At 40.0% G+C, this 6,537-nt stretch overlaps 1 non-coding gene across 1 annotated transcript; it reads right to left on the reverse strand.

The window, feature by feature from the left end:
• Positions 1-5,694: 5,694 nt before the first annotated feature.
• LOC117016374 (small nucleolar RNA SNORA21) lies at positions 5,695-5,830 on the reverse strand. Its single transcript, XR_004421897.1, has one exon. It is a non-coding gene; the product is annotated as a small nucleolar RNA SNORA21 (small nucleolar RNA).
• Between the last annotated feature and the right edge of the window lie 707 nt (positions 5,831-6,537).

The following is a 6,537-nucleotide window of genomic DNA, read 5'->3' on the forward strand; positions in this document are numbered from 1 at the left end:
CAATTTGGACTGGCCAGGCCATGAAATGATCTACAAATGGTAGGTTGCAGGCTGTTATTTCATAGACTATAGGCTAGTTTGAAAATCCTGTCCCTTCTAAGGAAGGTCATCTGTCCAAAATTGAAATTCCCTCGTACAAAGATTGCTGGAGGGCAATCCTCCTATGTCCCACGTGGCACATGTGTTTTAAGAGAAAAAAAATTGCAAATTCTAGCTGCTTCTAGTTCTTTTCTTGGACAAGCCACCAATTAACCCGTTTTTGAAAGGTCCTTTCTACCCATGTATGCATAGAGTAGACATGTGGGGTTAGCTTCCCAGAGTCCACGCAGGATCCTTTCTCAATAACCTTTAATAATGAGGTCATGTTAATCCCCACTCATAACTTTCCATTGGCCTCCAATAGGATAAGTCAACAGCAATTTAGCTTATGATCTGATCATCGTTGACCACACATTACAAGTCAGGCCAATCAGGCCAATGCAACTCATTTTTGGACTTTCAGTTTGAGCTATTGGAACAGCACACTGTCCCCATTTTATAGGATATGAAACTGGAGGTTGGAGCCCAAGCCCTGCTGGCAGCGATCTTCTCTGCAAGTCTATGACCTATCAGATTGGAAGCAACACCAAGGAGGCAGTATTTCCATATTTAGGCTCTGTCATTTCTCCACTCCTCTCAGGTAAGCTGGAAAAAAGTTTCTTCTTCCTTCCTTCCAGTTGTGTCCATTTCAGTAAACGCAGGTACATTTTCAACAACTGTGCTAAGGACCACTTAGCGGCCCTAGAAACTGACTATGCCTTCATTTAGGATGATTTCAAATTGAGTTTGTGAAAGAAGCCTCCAAGTGGCAACATGGGTGGGGGTTTGTGTTTCTCCCCCTTAGTACAGATTGGGCTCTGAAGTACACAGAGCTTGATGTTACAATCACTTCTCTTTGAGGCAGAAAACTCACTAAATAGAAGTCATTCACATTTCTATTTGAGCATCCTGGAGACAAATATAATGAAATGAATAGCCTTTTAATTTAATTGGCTTCCCAGTGTAAATCCAATAATAGAAGGCACAGTCCATCTTGGAGTTACTGTCGAAATCACTGAGATCCAAAGCCAAGCACAGACCCCCCCCAGAATGTAAGGGTCTTTCTCATTGATGCCAGACCTCCCACAGAAACCAGCATAGTATTCAAATGTATGGATGTGGCATTATTAGTGTATCCATTCATCAGCTGATGAACATGTGAATTAGTTCCAGTTTTGAGTAATTATGAATAAGGTTGCTCTGAACATTCATACACAGGCCTTTGTGTCAACAAGTTTCGTTTTTCTTGGGTAAATACCAAAAATGGAATGGTTGAGTCCTACGGTAATTGTATATTTAACATAAGAAACGGTCAAGGTGTTTTCCAAAGGGGCTGTTCCATTTCACATTCCCATAAGCAGGTATAAGAGTTCCAGTTGTTCCCCATCACTGCCAACACTTTGGCATTGTCAGTCTTCTTCCCTTCCTTCCTTCCTTCCTTTCTTGTTTCCTTCCTTCCTTCCTTTCTCCCTTGCTTCCTTCCTTTTCTATTTTTCTTTTTAAATTTTAGACATTTAAATAATAATGTAGTAGTATCACGGATTTAATTTGCATTTTTGTGATGACGAATTGTGTTGAACATTTTTAATGTTCTTATTGTCCATTCATATATATTAGTTTGTAAAGTGTCTATTCAAATCTTTTACCCATTTTTAAATTACATGGTTTTTTTCTTATTGAGTTGGAAGAGTTCTTTATATATTCTACATACAAGTCCTTTGTTAAAGATACTTAGCAAATGCTTTCTCCCAGTGTGTGACTTGTCTTTTAATTTTCTTAATGGTGACTTTCAAATAACAGACATTTTGTTTTGTTTTAACATTTACAATTTCATTTTAGTTTCAAAACAGTTACCTTGATGAGTCTAAAATTGTTTCAACATGGCAAAGTTTTACAAAGCTATCATGAGTGTCCAGGCTGCAACCTCATGGATGAGAATGCATCATGACATTTATTAAAGTGTAATTTACATAAACTAAAATGGGGAGGGAGGTGTCTAGTCCCAAACTAGCACTTGTGTCTATTTATTGGTGATTAGTTGCAATTATTTTCTCTTCTTAAAATATAAACTGTCTATGAAAGGAACAAGAAAAAAGTGTTATTAAATATTTGTGTACTTTTCAAAATCAAAATAGAGAAATAGAGCTCATGAGAGAAAAAAAATCTAATACGTTTTGACTTTTAAAATGAAAGTAGAAGTGGGTGTCATAGCATGGCTAGAAGTGAAAGCCTGGTTTGATGCTGCCAGAAAGTCCTTCTGATGTCTCAGCCTTCTGCCTCTGAGAGCTAACTTGTTGGGGTTAATCTTGCCTTTGGGTTGGAAGTGCAGAAAGTGGAACGGTAAATCATGTTTCGGTTACAGGTCAGTGTTCTAATTTCTTTATACAGTTGAAACACATAAAAACACAATACTGGCACCTCGTGATCACCCCTGGAGCAGCATTTGGGAGAGAAGACATGTGAGATGATACGTGACATTGCTGGAGAATGAAGGAGAAGCTGGTGGGGAAGACGATTTGTCTCTAAGGAGAGCAGATGTTTTCTCCAAAGGACCGTTCCCTTGCTCTCTGACTAAATGGGCCACTCGTGTCTAGTTTCTCTGAAATTTTTGTCTTCCTCCATTCTCAAATGAAAACATATGCCTTAGGTTGAATAATATGTACTTCTCTAGAGTTCAGGTGGAAATCAAATGCTGAGGGAAAAGAATGATAGAAACATCATTAAAATAAAGTCCTTTTGTTTAAAATAAGAGAACAAATTGCATGTTTTGGCTGAACCATGGGGTCCCAGCAAGGAGACTAATCAGTGTCCCCTGCATAGCTTAGAGTTCCCCACTTGAGTCAACTTCTTTCCCTCCAGTAGGAAATATGAATTCAGATCCATCTCAAAGACATCTCTGGACATGTCCTCATAAGCATCAGGAGCAATTCCTTCCATGGAAGGATCATCTTTTAACCCAGGTTTTATTCTCTCCCAAGACCACGGTCCTTGGAAAAATTGTATAGGAGGCTGTAGAAGATTTTGGTTTAGTCACATACCTGCTACTTGGTGATTCCAAGCTTCTTGTTGTCTCTCTTCCCTCCCAGTCTCTCATCCGGTTCCCAGCCATCCTCAACTAACTCTCTAATTGTATCCAGCTCTTTAGTGCTTATCTTTTTTAATTCTCAAAACAACCTGATAAGGTAGGTAATGTCATTTGCCGCATTATACAGATGAAGAAAGTGAGCCTCAGAGAACTCACTGTCAGAAGTTTCCATAGCACTCACATTCTAGTTGGGACTTTTTGAAGGGCAACCTCTATGCCCCTAAAGAATATATCTCCATTCGAGAAGTTCCTGGTGCTGGGAGGGACTGAGGACATTGATGTTCTTTAGGTAAATCACTGTTTGATTGACCCCAATTGTGCAGGCTCCTTCTGTACTTGCAGTCTCTAGTAGAGGAGGAAGTGATTCTATTTGCCTTGGATAAGTGATACTGAGCTTTGGAATAGTAAAAGTGGTAACTGATTCTTAGGATTTGAGAACAATGAGCCCCTTTATTTGGAAACACTTGCCGTCCTTCCTTGATGTCCTGTGGCATTGAACGAGGCAGAGTTAGAGAACAAGACTGGCAGTAAAAAGAAGCACGTTTCACTGCTCTACCATCCCACTTGTAACAAAGGCAGGCCCTGCTTTGGGCTTCAGGGTTTTTTTTGTGTGTTTTTTTTTTTTTTCCATTTCCATTCAGTATGCATAGTACAAATTGGAAACATTGGGCCCAAAGTTTTCTAATCAACTTTTTCCCCCCTGCTAGTGCCTTTATCTCTTTCACCTTTGGGATCATTCCCAACTTCCTTCTTGGTCTGTTAATAATTAATAGCACTGGCATTTATAAGTCAGTGGTAATATGTTTTGATTTTATCGTTTCTTTTCATGAATTATGGATATCATTAAAAAATGAGTTTTTTAAAGTCCAAGAAGGAAACGGAAGTTGATAGGAGGTCAGAGGCGATGAGAAGGCTCGTGATCTTGCTTTGCCATCATCTGTCAGTTTTAATAAATCGCTTTCAGCTTGAAGGAACTTGAAACTGCTAGTAGCTCCTGCTCTTTCTCCATGGCTCCCTTCGTGGGTGGAAGGACACAGCCACTGCTGGAATGCAAATTTATGCTAGAGTCTTGCAATCTTCCATCTGCCAGCGGAGTAGATCTCCACATAAAGCAGGTCTCTCTTAGATGTCATTCAAGAAGCTAAACCCCTGAATTGCTCCTGAGTTGACACAGTCAAGTTCTATACAGATCTAGACTCAGAAAACTAAAGGTCTCATATTGGCATTGTCTCTGACCAGCTATATAACTTTGAACAAGGCAATGAATGTGTTGTGTAGGGGTTGAAAGACAACAGGGAAGACTGGTTAGCAACTGCTGAGCCATATACCATTGCCCCGCTTGGCCCTGCCATGCATGCAACTCCCACAATGTTACTGCAGCCTTTCTGGGTCTTACCATTTAGCTTGCTCTGTATCACTTTGCCTGGCTATGCTCATGGCAGGCTCAAGGTGCTGGAGAATCATCTCCCTCCCAGAGCAGCCTTCAGTCAAGGACGGGTGGGAGTTGCTGCAGAGACACTCCAGCGACCTAACCCTCCAAGAAGGTAATACCGAGGAGCATATTGTATACTGTTTCCAGATTTATCCAACAAGATCAATCTCCAGCTTCTCCCAGTGGTTACTTTCTTCACAGCAGGCTCCATCATTCCTCTTCTCTCCCCTCTCCATGCTTTACAAATAGTATTTCCTGGGATCACCTCCTGAATAAGCCACTTGTAATTGAATTCTTGTCTCAGAGTTGGCTTCTGGAGGACCCGTATCTGCGACAATACTCAACTCTACCTAAAGCAGAAGCAGGCTGCCTAGTGATCAGCTATCCCTTATTGGACAAGAACCAGTAACCTCCAAGCCTAGTGAGTCCTCACTTCTCTACTTATCTTTGCCTGTGATCCCACACATGAGTGACGTAGCATATGCCTTTTGGTGATGGAAGTATCAAATAATCTGATTCCAGAGGACAATTTTGTAGGTAAATATAGTTTTGATGATGCCTGTCATTTTTGATTTAGTGGTTGCGTTTCTAGGAACGTACTTAAAGAAAATAAATGAGGGTCTGTGCAGTATTTGGCTCAGAGACTTTGTATGGAAGCTCTATCTATAATATCAGAGAAATGCAAGCAACCTGCAAATCAACAACAGGATATGTGAAGAATGATAGTACACTCATATAATGGAATCTTTTTTAGTCATTAAAAATAATGTTAAAGATTAATATATTTTAATAGAAGCTCTTTATAGTCTACTGTGAGGTGCAAAAGGCAACTTATAAAGCAATACATATAGTATGATCTTATTTATTTCAATTTTGTAGTAGATAAAGGAAATTTCTGCTGGAACCTTGCTTATACAGAGAAAGGCTTGATTCCTGCCTGACCTGAAGCCTGCTTGAGCTTTCAACAACTCTCACTGGACCCTGTTGAGAATTACACTCCGGTATTAAACTGGAGATGCAAATAATGCCAGGCAGATGACATCATACAGCAATAATGACCAATCCCAATAGCGACTTTTTTTTTTTTTAATTTCTTTCACCTTGTCACACCACCGATTGAAGCAAAACAACACAACATGTTGCCGCTTCACCCAAAAGTGGTGTTTTAACTTTGCCCTTTCTTGACGGCTGAGTGGGTCATTAGCAAAAGGCCCAATGAGTGCTTTTAAAAGGGGGATTCAATATCCTTCTATAACCAATCTCAAAGTGCCTCTTGGAAGCTCCTGTATTTGAAAAACACTTCCTCCCTCTTGCCTTCTATCTGGCTCTCATACTGCCCACTAAGAGATGCCTGCTGACCTTCACCCAAAAGGATACAGTTTTCCTTGTCCAATATACTAAGTCCAGATTCCACAGAGACCATTTATAGGATGACATTATTCTTTGACATACTTGAATGCAGTCAATTGTTCACTAGTTGTTGTCAAACAGATATTGTCTACAAGTTTTCTCTAAATGCTTTTGTGTGCCTTGTACCTGTGCAGTGTAAAACATAGAACTTAGAGTTACTGACCCAGGGGGACAGAGGACCTCAAGAAAATAATTTGAAACAGGAGTGAAAATTCTCTGCCTCCTACCTGCTCTCCTCTCTCCTCCCTCTTTTACTTTTTTTTCTGCCTGCATTAGGTACCAGATGAGCCATAGGGATTAGAGTAGAAGAGATGACTCATCCATCTTCAAGGAGAGTATTTTAAAAGTGGCAGAGCTTTGGGTAAAAGCTAGGAGATAAATGAAAATAAATAGTCAAGAGTTTATTCCCTGACTGGGTGTACAAGAGATATATAAAACTCAGGGAGTTTTTGAGCCACCTAAGCTAAACTTGCCACTTAACAGCTGAGGGATAAAGCCCAAAGAGATTAAATGATTTTCTAAAGTCTAATAG

The sequence above is a fragment of the Rhinolophus ferrumequinum genome, chromosome 23 (assembly GCF_004115265.2).
Source record: "Rhinolophus ferrumequinum isolate MPI-CBG mRhiFer1 chromosome 23, mRhiFer1_v1.p, whole genome shotgun sequence".
NCBI lineage: Eukaryota > Metazoa > Chordata > Mammalia > Chiroptera > Rhinolophidae > Rhinolophus > Rhinolophus ferrumequinum.